At 40.4% G+C, this 19551-nt stretch overlaps 1 protein-coding gene across 4 annotated transcripts in view; it reads right to left on the minus strand.

The window, feature by feature from the left end:
- LTBP1 (latent transforming growth factor beta binding protein 1) overlaps positions 1 to 19551 on the minus strand; it is a 423732-nt gene that overhangs the window by 330724 nt on the left and 73457 nt on the right. The gene's annotated exons all lie outside the window — the stretch shown is intronic.

A 19551-nucleotide genomic window follows, 5' to 3' on the forward strand; every position in this document is an offset into this window, starting at 1 on the left:
GCTCCCTTCCCCCTCCAGAGAGACAGCTTAATTCCCCTTTCCTTGAGTGTGGATGGCATTCAGTGATTTGCCTCCAAAGCACAGAGTATGAAATGTGGAAACATTAATTATACAGTGGAAGAATCTGGCAGACAATACCTTAACCAAGTGGTCAAGATAAATATCACCAGTGATAATTCAAGTTCCTTTCTCAAACACTCTCATACGATGTGATGAAAACGGCACTTTACCTTTGCAGTATTCTTCTCCCAAACCCATAATCCTAGTCTAGTCATAAGAAAGCACTGATAAACCCAAATTTACAGACATCCTACAAAATACTTTCAAAAGTGTCCAGGGAAGACTGAAAAACTGTCGATTACAGGAGATTAAGGAGACATGACAACTGAGTGTGAAGTGTTATCCTGTCCTGGAACAGAAAAAGAACATTAATGGAAAAACTAGTGCAGTCAGAATGAAATCTATACAGTCTGTAACACTACACCAATGTGAGTTTTAGTTTTCACAAATGTACAATCATTATACAAAATGTAACATTAGAAGAAACTAGGTAAAGATAGGGGAACTCCCACTATTATCCTTGCAAGTTTTCTGAAAAACTAAAGTTATTCCAACTACAGTTTATTAATATTAATAAATCAAGATGTTCTTTAAACATTTAGAGTCAAATGTTTTACATGGTGACTCAGACTCCATGAAAACTCACTGAACTAAAATATGCCAATATGGGACTTCCCTGGTGGTCCAGTGGGTAAGACCCCATGCTCCCAATGCAGGGGGTCCAGGTTTGATCCCTGGTCAGGGAACTAGATCCCACATGCATGCCGCAACTAAGAAGTCCGCGTGCCGCAACTAAGACCCGACACACCCAAAATAAATAAATATATATTTTTAAAATATGCCAATAATCCAAGGAATTTTGAAATATGCTGAATAAAATAAACATCTTAACACCTCAAAGATATTCCCTAAAGAAAATTTTGAGATACATTCGTTGCTTTAAAGCACTGTTTCATGATAACTCACGATTTTATGGAATTATAAAGTAAGAAAAGCCTCCCATTTTCCATAAAGGAAAACTCTCCCCAATGCCAGATATCTACTAGGTACTTGGACTTCCTCACCTTTAACTCCAGGTCTGAACTATAAAGGGAGGACTGAGAAAGGAATGCAGAAAATTGTCAAGTCAATGACCTCATGGAGAAAGTATCTTCCTGAAAGACAAATAAGGGAGAACACTGAGACTGAACCTCGTGTGTAATCTGAGATTTCCCACAACACAAGGAGTCTGTCATTTGCGCCCTAGTCAGACATCTGCTTAGGCGATGCACTGAGTGATCTGTGCCCCCTTCCCTGCCTGTCTGCACAGGTGAGAGAAGTGGAGAACCCAGCGAATGGAGAGGTGAGCTGTGAGACGAACAGCCTGCCCTTCTGTCAACTGTAGGGCAAAGAAGAGTGCCCATCCCATGAGTCAAGTGGACAATCACAGAAAATGAGCAGGGCGGTGACAACGTTCTGTGTTTGCCCTAGTGTTTTCTTCTTCCTGGGCACCTAGAGGGACTACATTTCCCAGCCTTCCTTGAAGTTAGGTCAGGACCTTGTAAGTTCTCCCCAATGGACATGTGAGCGGAAATAACCCTCTAATTCTAGTTATAGGCAAGTAAGAGTGGGTGTGAGATAACAATATACTAAACCGAATGAGTTGTACACTTTAAAACTAGTGAATTGTGTGGCATGTTAATACTATCTTTAAAAAGATGTTACGGGGTGGGGGAAAACGTGGGTGTGAGTCTCTAAGCTCTCTCTCCTGAACTCAGAGTTGGAAGCAAAGAACTACAAGATGAGGGGCTGCAGAGTGGAAGCAACTGGGCCTTTGATTCACTATTGGAGAAGAGCCAGCATGGTGAGCCACAAGTGCCACATCGGACTATGACATGAATGTGTTAAGCTATTGAGATTGTATTTGTTATTACAGCGAAACTTGGTCTATCCTCATTAATGTAAAGATAGCTTAAGCTTCCTTGCTTAGTATCCTACTAAAGGTGGTTACTCATAGATACCACCAATGGACACTCATTCCTTACCCATCCCTCCACCCTGCCCCAAACCTCAGAAGACTGAAAGTAGACCATGCACCACTTCCTTCTTCCATCAACCTAGCCCCAACTCTCAACAGAGACTGAAAGAGAAGGAGAATTTTTTAGTCTAGTTTGGGATTGGAGTTTTAAAACTGAAAGAGACCCAAAAATCATGGACTCTGACCAAGATGGTAGATTTTAACAAAGCATAATTCTAAAATGGCAATTATGAAAAATAAAACCATTTATTGTTAAAGACTCCTCGATAAACCTATTTCCCTTAGCATCTCAGTCTCTGCTTTGTCCTGTATCTTGGCTCTACGTGTTTTTCTTTTAGACAATATAAGTTTATTGTCGATAAAAAGCGTGGTTGCCAAATAGTAAATCAGGTCCCTAGACTCACACATAACACCAGACACTGACTATTTGGGTTTTTCTAAAACACATTTCTCCTAGATTTCAATAAAGGAGTTTCTTTGTTTTGTCCAACATGTTCCCATTCAGTTTTGGATAGAAAATGTTTAAATATGTCTAGAGAACCTAATTTAATCTTAGCTAGATATGAACATTAAAAATGGTTCACAATTTAATGAACATTAGCAGACACCTCTTTCAAAGAATCAGTGCACCATTAAAAATGTTTTCACCTAAAGTTTCCCAAATACCACACATGCATATATTTGGCCATCAGTAAAATCTGGATTATGAGCGCTCATGGTTATTTCCCATAACAACGGTCATATGACATGGCCTTCCACTGGAGAGCCAGAAAGCTGCCTTGGTCCTGGCTGAAGTGTCATGGCTCTGGACAAAAAAACACATGGAATGCCACATGAGCTTGTCCGCCTGAGGCACAGGCATGAGACCAGGCTGAAACCCTAAAAGTCAGCGACTATAAAACTGGACTGAGATATGCAAAGCTGACTCCCAGCTTCACACACATCTGTTTAAAATTCAAACAGCTTGTGCAAACCATGGATCGGTATTCCAATAAAACTGCAAAGGGCTGTATTCATTTAAAAAGAAAATGAACGTATGTGCCCATGTCTTTGGGTTCAACATTTCCTGGGGAGAGTTGACAGGCCTACTAGGACTGAGATGCTTGTAAGCCTAGCAGAATGAACAAGGTGTGGGAACAGAAATCAGCCGGCTTTTGATTAGAAATCACCAGCATCCCCGGGCCCATGACACACCATGCAGGAGGCCAAGGCTGCAGACCCCCAGCAGCTTCACACAGATCATAAAACTTGGCGACACCAGCTCTGGGAACCCAAGAGTAGCCCTAAGTGCAAGTGAGCCATCACACACAAAACCCTGCTCTGAGGCAATGCTGATATATTGACAGGTATATCCAGAGAATTCTCAATTTCAGCAGAAGCAGCACCGCCATAGCTGGGATGAAGGCGGTTACCTACCTGCTTTCACAGCACTTTCCCTGCCTTAACTCACTGAACTTCACAGTAAGACTGAAGAGTGACCGTGCTCATCTTCTGGCTGAAGAAACTTCATCAAAAGGTTCAATAACTTGCCCAGATTATAAAGCTAGGATGAGGCAAAGAAGAAACCTGACCCCAAGAGTTCTAAATTCAGAGCCTTTTCCCTAGACCAAAGCTCTCATACCCCACTTTCAGGACATTCAGGTGACAACATAGGTTCAAAGATATCTGCATGATCTTATACACAGAATAACTTCTATTCTTTGAGTGGCTGTCAAAAGGTAAGTAGTAGCATCTCGGTCTCTGTCTGGAAAAAACTGATTCCAGAAACAGTACACAACTCATCTATATGTTGGCTATCAAAATGTATAAGTCAGTTAGTGATTATATATTCGTTAAAAATATATAGGACTCCAATTTTTTTTTTTTTAATGGTGGTAGTTGAGGATCCTGAATCCAGCCAGGTATATAAGCCCATGAGGTTAGATGATCTCCACTCCTAGCTTCGCAGTAAGGTTTCTGATTGTGTTTGTTTTAAAGCTGCATTAACTCGGTCTATCAAGCCCTCAAAATGGGGCTAGTTCAAACTGAGATGAAAAGTGTAAAACTACACACTGGTTTTCAAGACTTAACATAGAAAAGCTGCTGTAAGATCTCATTCTCTATTGATTACATGAAATAAAGTTTTAGATATGTGGGGTTACACAAAGTGTATTACTGAACAATTTCATCTTTTTGCTTTTTAATGTGGCTACTAGGAAACTTAAAATTACATACGTGGCTCTCATCATATTACTACCGGACAGTGCTATCCTGAAGGCAGAATTCACCATCAAAACTGTCGCTACCAGAGATGGCATTAACAGGCCTCGCAGAACCTCTGCAAGGCTTTCCCTCCTTCCCTCCCAGCTGCCAGAGCCTCGCCAGCAGGGCACAGCCCTGCCTCCTTCAATAAAAGACCCCCTCCTTCTCAACAGTCCAGCCCACACCTCCCGGACTCTCAGATAAGCAGGGGCCTCACTCAATCTGTGGGGCACGGCCTTCTCTCCTTCCTCTTCCCCCTCTCCTGTCATTGCTGCCACCCTTGCCAGTGCAGGAAAGACTGAGGGGTGTTTCAGGGATTTTTCAGTCTCTGAGACCAGGATGATTTTGTAAATAAGTTCCAGCACATTTCCTTTTGTATGCCAATGGCCTACCAACTTTTATGATCATGTACCACATCAGAAATAAAGTTTAGCCTAACCCCCAATATATGGTTATTTACAAATTATATACATGTTTACTGCATTAATATGTACATTATATATCAAATACAAATTTGGAAAGCTGAGATAAAGATGAAGTTAAGAATTTAAAAAAACATTTTGCTTTATCTTTTTTGTCTCACCAAAAACATTTCAGTGACTGCCACGTGACCATCTGCTTCATTTTTGTTTTGTTTTGTTTTGTTTTTGTGGTACGCGGGCCTCTCACTGTTGTGGCCTCTCCCGTTGCGGGGCACAGGCTCTGGACGTGCAGGCTCAGCGGCCATGGCTCAAGGGCCTAGCCGTTCGGCGGCATGTGAGATCTTCCCGGACCGGGGCACAAACCCGTGTCCCCTGCATCGGCAGGTGGACTCTCAACCACTGCACCACCAGGGAAGCCCCATTTTTGTTTTTTAAATCTTGGTTTAACACTTTTCCGATAGAGCAACTCAAAGGTCTAAGTTCAGTGTATTTCAATATTCAGCTTCAAGGTCTGGTTTAGCTAAAACAGACACCTGACAAAGACAGACCCAGAAAGAAACGTGCTTCCAAAAACCTCATGTTTCAGTCTCATACACTAATTACTCAAAAGCTTAAAACAAAATTAAAATTAGTAGCTTTCTTTTTTCCCATCACTCGATTGGTCTTGCAAACTAATTGGAAGATGTTTTAATTCAGTTTGAAAACCTTTGGAAGATTTTGGTTTGTTTCCAAGGGTTAACTGTGCAGATATGAGTTTTATACATAAACACAACTACCGTTTTCACCAATGAAAATCACCTAACGATGGAAGTATTTCCATATACTTATTTTATCAATGTTCTCTCCACAATTAAGTATTTGCAGGGCAATAGTACCATAGCCATGTACTACGTAAAAGGCCAGCAATTTTGAAATGCCCGTCTCTGCAAGAAAAATTCTTAATCCACATTCAACAACTCTCCTTTAAGTAATTTGCTCCAGTTACCAATTGTGGTACAAAAGATTACAATGATCACCACCCCATATCATTATAAAGTACAGTAAGTTTTTTTTTTTTGGCCTTTTAAAATGGTATAATCTGTAAATCTTTTCAGTTGGGTAGAGAGAAACTTCTATCAACGAAGTCAGCCCACCTGTGGGCAGAATGCACACTCTTCCCTTGAAATGCTCAGGCTGCACACCCTGCCACTGACCATCTGGCATTTGGACCACATGAAGGCATCAGGGTCAGTCTGTATGCTGCTTATCAGTAAAGTTTAATTCCTATTTTTAGATACAAGTGTGTATAAGTAGAAAGTCTACTTTTTTTTTCTTGCATCCTAATGGCAAGTCTTACACAAGTGAGGTACTCACACCTCAGACCTTGGAAAGAGCTGTTGTAGGTATCACTGTGCCAGGCAAACATTTAACTTCTGCAACCACTTCTAACCCAGCTTGTTTTACTCTTCTAGCAGAGGCCAACAACACTGTTCTCTGGAAGAAACCTGGAGCATCTGTACCGCACTCCCAGAATCCCGTCGTGGTTCTGTCTTTCCTGCCAGTACTTGGCTGCACCGTAAGGAATGGGTTCAATTATGGTCATACACCTCCTCGTACTAAATAAATGCTCTTAGCCTCTTTCCACCAAGACAATTCCACCTGAAATCCTCCGCTTCCAAACTCCTGATGGCCCTTTTGTTCTCTTTACAAGAGACCTCTGGAATCTACCACTCCAGAATGGTGCCAGGTAACAGCACTACGGTTCTTACCTTATTCAGAGCCATAGTGCTGGGTTTATAACCACATAGGTTTTTTTTAAGTTTTTTCCTTTAACAACTCTATTTAATAAGAGGTCCAAGCGCTTTTCCTTTGGAACATTTAGAAAGATCTTCTAGAAAAAAAGGTATAAATAAATACTGTGAACATGGAGTCTGAGTCAGAATCATCTGACCTTAACCCCCTTTTCGTCTCTACAACACATGACCCCCCAACCAGGTTTTCCCAAAATGTCGTTTCATTTATGTCGTATTCTCAACCTTGCTTGCATCTGATTCCCCTAATAGGAATACTCCATGTGAAACAGGCTCAGACCATTTTCTCCCTAAATTTCCTCCCGTGAGCAAGTGCTTACATATTTTCCCCCAACTAAAATGCCATTTCCTCTACTTTCAGCCTCTTGAATACCACCCATCCATCCAGCTGTGGCTAAAACCTGCCACCCAGCCTACCGCTCTCCTCCTAACACAATCCCTTAGGCTTCATGCTCTGCTTGTAGACCCCTTGTCTTCTCAAAAAGATCATAATATACACTGTCTTGTCTTCTCCAATATATAGCATGGTACAGTGCATAAGTTAGGGTCACCCTATAAGTTGGGTTGATTTTTTATTAAACACAAAAATATAGTTTGTGTAATTATAGCTATATAACCAGGAAAACACATTATCTGGGGTACTTCTTTTATTAAGTTAAAAAAAGTTTTCTTGGCCAATTGTTAATCATGTTGGGAAGAGAATCAAAGCTGCCTATACAAGAGCTAAAAAGACTCTAGGCTCAATCCCACTACTTGAATGTACACCTAATTTCATCTGACGCAGGACTTCCTGCCATAAGGCTTTCAAGTTGAGACACAGAATGTCTGCTGTGCCATCACTATAGTGAATTTGCCAAGCACGCCCTCTAGGGCAGTGCTTCACAGCTATTTGGGGATCAGAGGCCTCTTTGAGGCTGAGGAAAGCTATGTAACCATCCCCATAAAAATACTCATACACAAAAGTGTATGACAATGCCAAGGGAAAGGGGGGGTCAGATGCCCCAAAGGCCTTGAACCCCAGTAAAAGTAGAAGAAGCCGCCTGGTTGGTTCTCCCAATGCCAAAGGGCCTGCAAGTCAGGTGACAGAAAGGGAGAGTTTTAGCTGTACAGACTCCTTCCCAGAAATTTTTATGTAATAAGCCAAATAATAAATTGGTGGGTTTTTTCAAGGAAAAACAATTACCAGTATAGATGTTGAAACTACATACATCATGTCAATATCGAGGCATAGATTAAGGCATTCTTACCCTTCCTTGAAGTATTGGATATCTGCTTAGATGACTCCCGGGTTACAGAAATAATTTGAGATCACCGCCCAGTGGTATCGACCTCCCACTGGCCTTGCCTCACCCAGTACTGGGCTGAAAAGGATGAGCATCTAACAGCCTCCCTGCATTTCTTCTTGTTGTCGTGCAATTGCTTTTCTCATCAGAGTAAACCATCCCTTTGGCATTTCTAACCCTCCCAGCTTCCACTGGCAACTGAACAAATCCCTGTTTTCCTTTTTAGACTGAAGATCAAAGCCCCTCCTGTGCTTTCTGGCTTTTTTCTCTCTCTCCCTTTTCTCTGTCTTCCTGTTTCAAAACCACATTGAGGAAAAGCACACATTAAATGTCATCCTCACCACTTGTGCTCCAGTCAGGATCAAAGTCCATTTCAGTTTTCCTTGGCAATCACTCCTAGATCATCTTCTTTGAAGCACTTTATAAACTATTTATATCAAAAGCCACTGAAAACCTAATTAACAAATCCTTGAAAAGGAAGTTCTGTTCAAGATCAGTCATATCGATAATAAGAAAGCCAATAACCCAATTAAAAAAATGGGTGAAAGATCCAAACAGACATTTCACCAAAGAAGATATATGAAGGGCAAGTAAGCATACGAAAAAATGCTCAACATTTTTCTTTAGGAAAATTCACATTAAAACCAAAATAAGCAACCACTATACTCCTATTTAAAAGGCAGCAAGAAAAACTGACACTACCAAGTGCTGGTGAGGATGAGGAGCTACTGGAACTCACACTGCTGCTAGGAATACAAAACGGTAGAGTCACTGGAAAATAGTTTGTCAGCTTCTTATAAAACTAAACATCCCCTTACCAAATGACCCTCATCCAGCTGACATAGTCAAAAAGATGCAAATAGATGTGCCTGGCACAAATTTCTATCATTGTATTTATCACATTGCACTATACTTTTCTCTGTGTGCTTGCATATATAGTCAGCCCTCCATATCCAAGGGTTCCACAACTGTGGTTTCAACCAACCACGGATGGATCAGCAGAGGGCTGACTGTACTATAACATTTTACATAAGGGACTTGAGTATCCGAAGATTCTGGTCCTGGGACCAATCCCAGGGAAGTCTGAGGGATGACTGTATACATATATGCCTTCCAGTAAATTGTGGATTCCTTATGGGTAACTATCCTGTCTTATATATCTTTTTATCCCCTGCTTATGTCTTAACACAAAGCTCGGTACCTGAGTGTTCACTGTTTGCTGAATAAATAAAAGAATGAATGATATTTACCACGTGCTCCATTCCAGACAAGGCACTGGGAATACAGACAATGGAAAAGATGTGGTCTCTGTCTTTAGAGAGCCATACAGCTAGAGAAACAGACTTGACCAGAAGAAATGGTGAACCCAAGGCTGCAAATGACTGACCACTAGTTGTGTTAAGTGACGTGGTAGTAAAGAGTTCTCCCTCATTCTTTCGGGTCAGACAGGCTTGGGTTCAAGGTCTGATTCTGGCTGACTAGCTGTCACTTTGGCAGGTTACTTGATGTTTCTGAAACAAATTTTCCTGATGTGCAAGAAGAGGGTGTTAATGATGGGGTTGTTGAAGGGCAGCCTGACAGTCAGCTAGCAGATATCAATATGGTGCTACCGTCATAAAACTGTTGAAATTCTTCCACAGCAGATGGCAAATAGATGCTGTCCTGAGCCTCCCAAGTGCCGTTCCCCCCATGAAACTTCCCCAAGACCTCTCTATAATTCACTGCCAAAGGAATAACCTCCAGGACAGCAGGTGACCTTGGGGACCCTGCCTGCCCCACACCACAGCTGGCTCTGTTCCAATTGCTCTGTGCCTATGTTGTACAACAATGATTTAAACAACACCCGTTATGAGATCATGCATGCAAAACGCCAGATGTGTTGTAAACATTGTTCTCAATAAATGTTGGCTACTGAGAAAGTTCAAGGGAGGCTCTTAGGAATTGAATCATGCCCTACAATTAATTCAAGGGGGATTTGATGAAGAAAACACCAGTGCAAAGCTGAAAAAGATTATGAGGGATGAGGGGTGGGATGAGAAGGAAGTAACAGACTGGGAGAGGAGACTGGGCCAGGAGGAGGGGGGACATGGGCTGGAAACTAATGAAAAGTAAGGTTGAGCAAGTAGCAGATGGGTCCATATCACAGAAGGCTCTGAAATGGGTTTAGGTTGGATGGAGTAGGAAGTGGTAAGTCACTCTTCTTTCAACTCCCAAAGCACCTGCAGCAAAACCTCTTCCATTACCTTTACCACAATGACACATTATTCTCTGTATGTATATATGCCTTCCACTGAACTGGGAGCTCCTTAACTGCAAGGAAGGGACTCTAATCACCACTGTGTTGGGAGAAGTGCTCTCCGGAGCTGGAGTCCACAATACCTACTGCTCCAAACACCTGGGTCCACACCTATCCTCAGATCCCCTGTGAATCCCTCTAACTGACAGGCTTCCAACCCCCTGCCTGCAGATCCTCATTAACTACTGATTATCACCTCCTTTTAGTAAGTACTCATGATCACAAATCCAAAGCTTATCCTTCAAGTAACCCTTGCTCATTTTCTTCCACGCCAGGGGATGAAGCCTCTATGAGTCTCTGTCCTCTGGTACCCACCATACTACCCACTACAGTACCTGGCCCTTGCCAGCCACTCCCAGACTCCAAAACCTGCCCCATCAGATCTCTGCTCTCTCCTCGATTCCTAGACTACACTCCAGGATTCTACACCTAGCCTCCTTCCTCATCCTGTTTTCAGTCCCAATGTAAATCACACACAAAATCAAGCTTTCATACCTGAAGCCTCAACTTTAAGCAACCATTATCAGCCTTTCCTCCGCCCAGGAGCTGCCTCTCCAAACCTGTTATCACCCTGCATTTGACAAGGACATACTAAACGGATGGTTAGCAAATTCCAACTTGGATTCCTGAAACAGAAACAATATGGGGCAAAAAAACAAAAATAGAATTTCACTCACTCCCTCAATTTAATTTAATTGCCCATGATTATATTATTATAGTCCCCCACAAATGTAACATGTAATTTCTCAATGATTTAGACAAGTCTGAGATTAGAATTGGTCAGCCAAAAATATACTTGATCTCAATTTTGGCTAGAAAAGACGTTTAACTTGGTGTTCTGGTATATTTGGCAATGCTCTTCAGGCTGCCAAGTTACAGGTGGTCATTGCAAGGGATGAGTCTAAAACTGCACTAAAGCTTATGACTTGAGACCCAAGAAGTAGCACACTCAAAACAGACACAATATTATTTTCATTTATAGCTATACAGCTACACTAATTCAGGCATATTAACGTATGTATCGATGGGCCTTCGACTCTCCCTTGTAAGAGCGGCTATGTTTTTCCTCCTGTCAGATGCCACTGGAGTAGAAGAAATAACTATGTGTCTGCCCTTTTCCTACCCCCAAATTACTAGCCCGCTCCTCCTCCCGCCCCGTGTAATAATAAACAGCACTTCAATTTTCCTTCATCAAACCCTGAAAGAGAAGAGAGGGATTATAACACACAAAAGCCAATTCAACCTCTGAATACACTCATCAGTACTCCAAAAGTACATGTCTGTGAGCGCTTAAGAACACCCAAATGAAACTGTTGAGCAAAATGAAGCAACAGGAGACGAGGCTTAACTAGGCTGGGGACAAAAAGACAAAGGGCAGGAAATGGAGGTACAGCCCAGAGCACAGGTGTCCCCGTCAGGGTGCCAAGGGGCAGACAGGGGGGGAAAGCTGCCCCAGAGGAGCCTGCAGGTCCCTCAGGCTCACTGTCTGCTTGGTTGGATGAGTTCCCTCTCCTCCCAAAAAAGGGAGGTTTTCATAAGACTTCTCATGCTATAAACGACAAGAATGCATGAGTCACTCCAAAGACCTAGAGTATACTTATTCAACTGTGAGATGAGCTGCTTGCAGCACAGGGAAATTTAGGTTTATCCTCCAAATATTAGGTTTCTGATTTCTCAGAAGAAAAGCTCTTTAAACTAAATTAACTCGGATCACTACTTCTGGCAGAACAGAGGGTTAGATGTCTAGAGAAAATTTGCCAGAATCGGACAACGAAAATTGCTGGACAAAATACCAAACTATGGGTGAGCTGGCAGCAGAGTAAGAGAAACTCTCAGAGGCCAGACACAACCTGAGAGCATGAATCCAGGGAAATGAGTTGGCACCACAAGAGGTATTTGCCCTGAAGGGGTATCTGCCATTTCTGGATGTCTAGATTATGGCTTTTAATGTGCTGTATGGGGCACAGCCACAAACCCAGTAACCAGAAGAGGCAAGAGGTCCATGTGAGACCAAACGGCAACACTTTCAGTAGTTGCCCCAAGAAAGCCACCTTATAGAAAGACCACGCAGATATATGCCCGTCTCGGCTTGGGCTTTGGGTATACATGAAGTTACAGTAACAAAAATAATCTGGGGTGAGAATTGCTAATTATAGATCTACCTTTGGGCAGTTTCAGCAGCCAAATTAAAAAATACCTGAAAAAAGAAAAAGAGGGAAGAAAAAAAAAACACAAAAACTTGAGTGACCAGAACAATGGCAACTCAAATTTAAATGTGGGTCGAGATGGGTAGTGCCCCAGGAACTTGTTAAAAGCAAACATAAACGCCCACTGTAGGAACATATCTTAAAATGAGATCTGGAGGAATTCTAGAAACAAAATTCCAGTGACTATTTACTCATAATCAGAAATCACAAAATGTACAAGGAAATAAGCCACAATCATTACAAAAATCAAACTGCAGTCTCAGTCCAGTAACAACTGAGATTATTACACTTATATTCTGTATCTTATGATTCCAGTCTATTGAATATGCATAAATAAAGATGCCATTGAAATTATGACTAGCTGATAGAAGACTTAATATAGTAAGACTAGGGAGAGGTGAAAAAAATTGAAACATAACTTTTAGATTTAAAAAATATGTAACATTTGAAATGGGTAACCCCAAAGATGACAGCAGGTATAGCAGAGCTCAACAGAGAATTAGTAAACTGGAAGAAACTGCCCCATATGCAGCACAGAGAGACAAGGAAGAATATGAGAGAGAAATTAAGAGACTGAGAAAGTTTAAGAGTTGTCTAACCACACCTATAAAATGAGAGCTGGGGAGAGGAAATAGTCAAAGAAAAAAATGACTAAGAATCTTCCAAAAGGAAAGAACATGAGTCCTCACATCCCAATAAATCCCAAGATAAATTTTTTAAATCTAAAAAGAACCGAGAGATTACCTATAAAGGAACAAGAATCAAACCATCAGCTGATTTATCAACAATTAACAAGGGAAGCCAGAAGACCATGGAACAATGGCTTCGAATTGCTTACAAAACAGCCGTCAAGCTACAACTGCACACCCAGAAAAATTCAATGAAATCAAGACCCTCGCCACAGGAATTTCTGGAAGTGGCATTTCAAGAAAAATTTTCCCAAAGAGACTGTGTAAAATGCAAGTAGGAATGGTGAGCAACAAGAAAAAAAGGGTCAAAATGTGGTAAGATCTAAATAAGTATTAACTGTATAAAGCAACGATAACATTTAATTTGTAGGATTAAAGTTTTTTTAATTCAAATGTTGAAAAATAACAGCTCAGACCTCTGGAAGGAGTGATCCAAGTATAAGCATTCCAGGGCTTATACTGTTTGGTAGGAGGGTAAAAATACTAAATACCTTTGCCTTTGTTAATTTAAATATACGTGTTTATTTGGGGTAAGTATCTAGGCTAATCACTAAGAACGGAAATGGAGTATATCATCCAAAGTACTACTGGGGGTGCGGGGGAGGAACAGCAGAAAAAGAGATAATCCAAAAGGAGAACCAAAAAAAAAAGACCAAAAAATCAAGTACAAATAGTAAGCACAAAATGACAATAAAAATTAGATCACCCTACGTGGAAAATACCCAAAGAGTTTTATAAATGAGTCCTACCAAACATCCAATCTTATACAAAATTTTCTCAAGAAAGGACTGAGGAGGAACACCCTCCCCCCATCTCAGTCTATTATGCTAACATCACCTTAATACCAAAATCATAGCAAAACAGTGTGAGAAAGCACCAGTCTCACTCATGAATACAGATGCAAACTCAGAGCACTGAAAGATTAAAAAAGACATCATGGCCAAGTGAAGTTTATTATACGAATGCAAGGTTGTTCCAACATTAGCAAATCTTTTAATATAATTCCCCACATTAAAGATAAAAGGAAACCATATGATCAAATCAAATGATCCAATTCAACATCTGTAACAGATACTCTTGGCATTCTAGCAATACAAGGGATCTCCTTTAACTTGATAAACGCTAATTACAAAAAAAAACCTACAGCAAACGTGGTGCTCAACAATTAAAGGCTAAAAGAACTCTCCTCGAAAGAAGGACCCAAACCCACTATCACTACTTCAGCCTCACAATGAGCTGGCGGCCCCAGCCAATGCAGTAAGGCATAAAACTTACAGACGTGAAGGTTAGAAAAATAATCTCTCTCCAAGATATACTTCTATATAGAAAACCTAAAAGAATCAGACAACGTACCAGAATTAGGTGAGCTGAGCAAAGTTTCAGTGTACAAAAAACATGCAACCTCATTTCTACAAGAAAGCATGTTTGAAAATGAGATTTTAGGGAAAATTCCATTACTAGCAACCGGGAATATTAAGTCAATAGATCTTACAAAAGATGTGCAAGAACCTCATGAAGACAGTTATAAAAACATGTTAAAAGACATGAAAGAGCTAAATAAATGGAGGGACATATTTATGGATAAGAGTCAATATCAAAAAGATGCACATTCATCTCAAAATGTTATACTGATTCAATGCAATAATCAAAATTCCAGGCAAGTTTCTAGAAAAAAGTGTGACAAGTTGATTGTATAGTTACATGGAAATGCAGCTGAACAAAGAGGGAGGAACTGCCTACCAAGACTTACTATGCAATTATAGTACTTAAGGTATTGACTCGAGGATAGAGACCAGCGTAACAGGATAGAAAATCCAGAAACAGACTTACACAGATTTAGAAATTTGCATATGACAAATATGGTATCACAGTTCGGGGGTAGGGGGTAGAGGTGGGGTTTGTCAATAAATAGCACTAAGCCAGTAAGTTACCCATATGTAAAATAAATATTATAAAATCACACCATACCCAAAAATCAATTCCAGGTGCACTAAACAAATGTGAATGGAAAAGCTTTTAGGAAAGTATCTTAGAGCAATGAAAGAGGGAAGGATTTCTTAAACAAGATAATTTATAAAGGAAAACATTGATCAATTTAACTACTCTATACAAGTTGTTTTAAACTCTTGTGATGAGAGATATCTGTAAAAAAAATAAATAAAAAGTCATTTCATATAGTAGAGTGTGTGAAAAAACTTTTTAAAACAAATAGTTTTGTAAAACAAAACTTACCCTTAAAGACAAGTGGTGGGCTTCCCTGGTGGTGCAGTGGTTGGGAGTCCGCCCGCCGATTCAGGGGACGCGGGTTCGTGCCCCGGTCCGGGAAGATCCCACATGCCGCAGAGCGGCTGGGCCTGTGAGCCATGGCCACTGAGCCTGCGCATCCGGAGCCTGTGCTCCACAGCGGGAGAGGCCGCAGTGGTGAGAGGCCCACGTACCGCAAGTTTAAAAAAAAAAGACAAGTGGAACACTTAGATGTTTCCTTATTCCATTCTATAAAAACTTAGTATCTGGGGCTTCCCTGGTGGCACAGTGGTTGAGAGCCCGCCTGCCGATGCAGGGGACACGGGTTCGTGCCCCGGTCCGGGAAGGTCCCACATGCCGCGGAGCGGCTGGGCCCGTGAGCCATGGCCGCTGAGCCTGTGTGTCTGGAGCCTGTGCTCCGCAACGGGAGAGGCCACAACAGTGAGAGGCCCGTGTACTGCAAAAACAAACAAACAAACAAAAAAAAAAACAACTCAGTATCTGACAGAAGACTCACACAAAAGTGCTCATCACAAAACTGCTGGAACAGCAAAACGCTGGAAGCAACCGAAATGCCCATCACCAAGAGAACGGAGGTATATTCACATAATGGAATACTATAAGAAGGAAGAATAAATGAATGCCAGCTATGAAGCAACAGGGCTATCAGTGGCTCTCAAAGAGTGGCCCCGAGACCAACAGCATCAGCATCACCTGCAAGGTTGTTAACCAGGCCTCCTCCCAAGACCTACTGAATAAGTCAGTCTACAGTGGGGCCCAGCAAGCCGTGGTTTTAAAAGGGCTTCAGGTGAATCTGATAGACTCAAGTTTGAGAGCCACTGTTACAAAGGGCAGAAGAGCTACTCTCAGAAGAATACAAACAATATACTTATTTTATACTTTGAAAATAAGTCAAAAAAAACAGCTACTGAATTAACAGTGTTCAGAAGAACCAAAACACGTGGTAAAGCTATAATAAAAAAAGAAAAGAGAGAGAGAGAGAGAGAGAAGTAGGGAATGATTCATACAAATTACGCATGGGAGGAGCCACATAGAGTGCCTCTACGATAACGGTAGTGTTTTACCCAGTTAGGCAGTGGGTATGAGCACTTTGGTTTTTCGTTATTACCCTTTAAACTCTGTAATAAACTATTTTGTAAATATGATTTCTAACACAAAAATGCAGAGCTGGAATAGGAAAAAAGTTTGAGAGCATAAACAATTATGAACATAAAAGATAGCCCATATGAACTCAATTCTAACAAAAGGCCTAGAAAACTATTTAAGTACATAGCAGGTGTTGGATATTTATAGACTATTAAATGTTTACAGTGATTCATAGGCTTCTTCATTCTATTCTCCTGAATTTTTCACAATGCACAGAACAATCCAAAAAGAACTATTTCTTATAGAAAGTATAAACAAAGAGTCTATAATTTGGTGCCCACTTCACCATCACTCCCATCTTTAAGCTTAATCTTTTTTCCAGACTTGAAATTCAAATCCTCACTAAACACACAGTATAGCCTGAGGGAAGATAATGGTTTTCAATTCTGGTCTTAACATGTATTTTTCTTCTCCAATTTTCCAAGAAATAGTTTCACGGAAATCTGTTCAGTTCTGTTTAATTACTTCTCACACCTCCATATCAAGGTATCTAGCCAGTAAGAAGTGATTTTTTAAAGTGAAACCAAAAGAAAACCCCAAAGATTACATATGTAAGATTTACTATTAGGTAAAACTGCACAACAAAAAGTCTTATAAATCATACAGGGACTGCCCTAAGAAACTCATTTGTTTCTAATTTATTTTCTCCGTTAGCAATGTGTTGCTAAAAATCACGAGAGAATAAAGCATCCCTCCTATGAATTAATTCCTATCCATTTGGAACATGGGAACCCAAAGGCCGGCTTCAGCATCCAAAGAAAGGCAATTATGCACGATGAGCAAAGGAGGTGGTTTAAGGTCGCACTGCCAAGAAACGACACATTCCAGTGGATTCAAACCACCCTCTTAAAATTTTGGCATTCTATGGTATAAAAATAAAACCCAAGTTCATTGAAAAGCAAAGCTTGCCACCTGCTGCCCAACGGCATAATCATAAAAGTTCAACTTGTGTCCATATGTTTCGACTCGAATCCTTTTATGAATCGATTGGTATAGATGTTTGCATTTTCTGTATTCATCATTACGTCTTTTTTTTTTTAAGAATGCCAGCCCCCGTTTTTAACTAAATGCTATTTCAAACCCTTTACAAAATCAGCTATAACCAGTGTTATAACCAGCCTAAAACAAAAGCAAAAACCCAACTTCCAAACTATCATACATGTTGTGTATATAATAAATCGACCAAACTGCAGTTGTGTTTATTATAGTATCCAGACCAGGGAAGAATTCCTTTGAAAACGTGCCAGCATTGTCCCGGGCTTCCATGGCCTGTCATCATTCTAGAGGATGTGGGATACTAAATCCATTTTCTGATCCAGGCAGACTTTAAAATCCAAATATTAATAGTTTAACTGAAGTTTATATACATTTATATTACAAAGTTTTAGGTAGCAACCCCGCCAACCAAAAAGAAAAAACTCACCTCCGAGATTTCACCAGTGCTTTGTCAGCGCTAAACATTTAAACTCTTAAGTATCTTAATTGTATTAATTTGGGCAAGCATTTTCATAGGTTAAAATATTTCCACTATTTTTTCATTTGAATTTATTTTAAGAAAATCTGAGAAGTAAAACCATTTAGCCTTTTTTTCCCTTAAACAAAGACAACAAACCTTCCAATTTTGCCTTATCCTTCTAACTCCATAGATTGGTGTATCTAGGCCCCTCAGAGAAGGAAAAGAAAAAAAAGAATACAAAGCACTCTTAGGAAGAAAGTGAAACTTTGAATTTAGGGAAAAAATACCGTCTGAGAGAAAGACAGATGTCTTGAAAACCTGTCACAAGCCGGATCAACAGAGGAAAAGTGCAAGCGTTCCTCCCCATGCTCGCCTTGCGCCCAGGAAGCTGGGCAGGTGGGATTCTTGGGAGCTTTATAGAGAAGCAGCCTCATCACACCACATGGATAACACTTGAGGCCCCTTTGAAACACACCTTTAAAGGCTTTTGCCTGCGGAACTTGTCCATATGCAAAATAGCACCAACGCTCGTTGAAGTTTTTTACCCGTCTGGGAACTACTTTAAAGCAGACAATAGAAACTAATTCATTTTCAAGACAGATGGCACCATAATGTTGCACTGTTTTCTAGTGTGCATTTTCTCCTAAACACTAGAGGCAGCGTCTCCATACAAAAGGAAGCCCATCCAGCTGAAGCCAGTTAGCATTCAGATTCTGCGATTCCTGGGAAATATCACAAACACGAAGTGCCCCTCTTCTTTTCTGTGGCTGGCTTACCCTATTCTTCAAAAACTCTACAGGAGCTATCAACTCATGCACTATTGTTGCTCAGTGTTTCCAGTCTGGCAAAAATCTCTTTTCTCATTCCTATTTAATTGCCCACACCTGCAGTGGTTTGAGTTTGAAAGGCTAGTTAGGGGTTAGTGAGATCTTCCCACAGTACTGTCTACGAGTCAGAAGGATGCCTGGCATGATATTACAGCAGGCTAATCATCTAATTAACTGATTTCAGGCCTGTTAAAACCAGAAGTGGACTTTCATGGAACAGGTCAAATATTTGATTTAATATCAATAGAGGGAATTGCACTGCAGATGCTTTCTCCTATAAAAATATAGCTCTTTACTGAAAAACAAATAAAAATTTAACTCCTCATTCTAGAAATACTAGAAAGGGAGGCGAGAAACATAACAGATATGGATTATTCACTGAAATTGAAGAATCTTTAGTTTAGCCACTAACACAGTACCTGGCACATAGTAAGTACTCAATAAAAATACTTGAGATTCAAAGTCCCAAATCATTTCCTTTGGTTTCTTGCCAAAGAATTCCTAATGGACCTTGGACCAAATCCTTCCTTTTTTAAAGACCATCCTTTGAACATGAAGATGATATACATAAGTTTTTTTTAAAAGAAGCACAGTATTTCCTTTCTGCGTTTGGAAAGTATTTCTGATTCTGTGAAAGACAACACTACTGTTACTATCAAGTAGCATGTTGCTGGACTGATTACTTCACTAAGTAAATCATATAACTTTTCCTAGCAACCCTAGGCCCTAACAACTAAATTAAACAACAAAGGTAAGTCACTTCTGAAACAAAACTGCATTATTTATTATTTAACATTGCACAATAAATAATAATGCAATTGATTCAGACTTTAATTCTTTTTATTACATTAT

This window comes from Stenella coeruleoalba (genome assembly GCF_951394435.1).
Source record: "Stenella coeruleoalba genome assembly, chromosome: 13".
NCBI classification, from domain to species: domain Eukaryota; kingdom Metazoa; phylum Chordata; class Mammalia; order Artiodactyla; family Delphinidae; genus Stenella; species Stenella coeruleoalba.